The sequence below is a fragment of the Hevea brasiliensis genome, chromosome 8, assembly GCF_030052815.1.
Source record: "Hevea brasiliensis isolate MT/VB/25A 57/8 chromosome 8, ASM3005281v1, whole genome shotgun sequence".
NCBI classification, from domain to species: Eukaryota; Viridiplantae; Streptophyta; class Magnoliopsida; order Malpighiales; family Euphorbiaceae; genus Hevea; species Hevea brasiliensis.
Genome location: NC_079500.1, coordinates 44154177 through 44156767, shown reverse-complemented (window position 1 = coordinate 44156767; position 2591 = coordinate 44154177).

Below are 2591 nucleotides of genomic sequence, written 5' to 3'. Positions count from 1 at the left end.
AATTCAATTTATCAAATCATAACTAACCATTTAAGGTAATTCCAACAAAATCAATTATACATAAATCATAATTGAAATTACAATTCTTTACTATTCAAAAACATTCTTTATCTCACTAACTATGCAAGACCAATCTATAAGCACCATCTTCGTGGTGATTCTAACTCCCTATGATCGGGGAGGTCGAATCAAATTCTAACTCCCTATGGTCTGGCAAGTCGAATGATCGTGCACAGTACACACCACAATAATGAAACTTCCGAAAGGGCCATAACAAATAAGAACTTAGATCTAATCTCTAATAAGAGGAAAATGTAAGCCTGTGCATGTACCATGGTAATCAAAACACAACTAACTCCATTGTCTTCTCAACAAATGAGAGAGACGGGTAATAACCTAGTCAAGCATCTATAGTGAGATATAAAACAATATCACAATCCTTTTAGTGAGCATAAATCACAATACAATTCGATTCAAAGTCAATTCCAATATCCAATAATTTTTATGTTCATCACAATTCAAATCATAAATTTGCAATTTTCCATGCAAATTGCCCATCACAATTCAAAGCATGTTTTATCACAATTTTCTAAAACATAATTTATTCAATTCGCAACAATACTTAACACTTGTTGAAATACCATTTTATAAAACTAAATTCATACATACTATAACAATTTCAATAATCATTGAATTAAATCCAATGCTTGTTAAACATAATACATAAGAAAAATATGTCATTTAATCATATGAAATATTCAGAACAAAATTAGTTAAAAACTAGTTGTGCACAAACCTGATTTGAGTCGCTCCTAGGCCTTGACTCAATATTCCTTATGCTTCTCAATATCCTTATCAACTGAAACACACAATATAAAGTGTTTCAGTACTCAATAAATTTATTTCCAACCATAAAATCCAATATCTAAATTTTCTTGGTACTATTCCCTTTAATTTATTTCATTAGTCAGCTTATAATGTTGACCCTTGATGCACTCTAAGTGAGTCAATTCCAATGTTACCAATATGTCACATTTTAGAGCCCTTTAGTGTTGGTATATGTTACGAAATTCATTTTCAAGTGTATTGCATTTTATTGCAATTTACCAGATTTCGGTGTACTATTTTGACTTAGCCGGACAACCTAGTTTCCTCGGTTTTCGAGTTTCGGTCCAAACTACAAACTTGTAGGACAATGTCTTATTGCACGCGAGGCAAAATTTTAGGTCATTCTGAGTTGTGTATACCAAGTTATGGTCAATTTACCAATGCTGGACAGAATGTACCAAAATGGTAACTTTAGGTCATTTTTAGGTCACTTTTGGTTCAGCCAGTTTTGGTACCTAAACTTGTGCAAGCTATTTGGCTTGGTTCTGGCCATTTCTGGGCTTTGGTGTCTTCATAAGAATTGTAGATCTATGTCTAAAATATTCATGGTAAAACTTTCAGGTTTATTGGACCTATTTTGAGTGAGTTATGGCTAAAACACTAACTGCTGCCCAAATGGTCAATTTTCAGGCTTTCAAGTCACTAATCCGGATTTGGTCATTTTTCAAGTCACCTTCTAAGCAGAATTTTGGTAAGCTTCCTTCATGAAAGTTGGCACAATTTGTGCCTAGTTTCACCTCCAATTGGTCTCATACCAATTGGAGTCACACACTTAAGGTTCTAAGCCAAAACATACCCTGCCCTATTACACATTGTTCATCCTTTACCAATTACACATTCAACACTTACCAAGTTAACTCTTACATGCTAATTCTGATTTGATATGGTACCAAATCCATTCCTCACTTCATATTATAGTTAATTTGGGTAGTATATAACCAATTGACAATACACCAATTACAATTCCAATTCACCAAATCCAATTCTAACAATATATACACATAATCACTCCTAACCATAACATATAACTTCTCCACTATCATAACATATAACTTCACCACTAATTTGCATGCACATTTAGCAATCTTTAGGACCACAATTTATCAAACAACTTCATAAATTTTAGCATTCTTCAAGAAGTTAACAAGCTGCCGAATTGTAAAGCCTCCTATAATTGCTTTCAAGCTCCAATTTTCACTTAGTCCATCATCACATATACATGAAGTCAACTTACTAAAATCTTAAATCACATTAGTCAACATTAATTCTCGATAATACATGTAAGAATAGTTCATTTAGTATACAATTCCATGGCTATCCATTTAGGCAATTACACGGAAAATTTCAAACTCAAAATAAATTTCCAATTCAAGTACTCAACTTTAACATACACCAATAATTAACCTACTAGAACTTTTATTTACTTCAATTAACATCAATACCCATCAAATTCATGTGAAAACAATTCAAAGCTCTTTAATCACCATGGCTGCCTAAAATAGTACATAATAATAACTCATCAAAACCTCAAAATTTCTTCATCAATTTACTTATGTCAAGCTTCCCACAAGCTTTACTTAAGAAGGAAGGAATTTGAACACTTACCTATTGTTTGAGCTTGTTAAATCTTCACCAAAATCTCTTGAATTTAGTATTAACTTCTTCCTTGTGATGTGGGGATCAAAATTAGTGAAGTGAGTTAT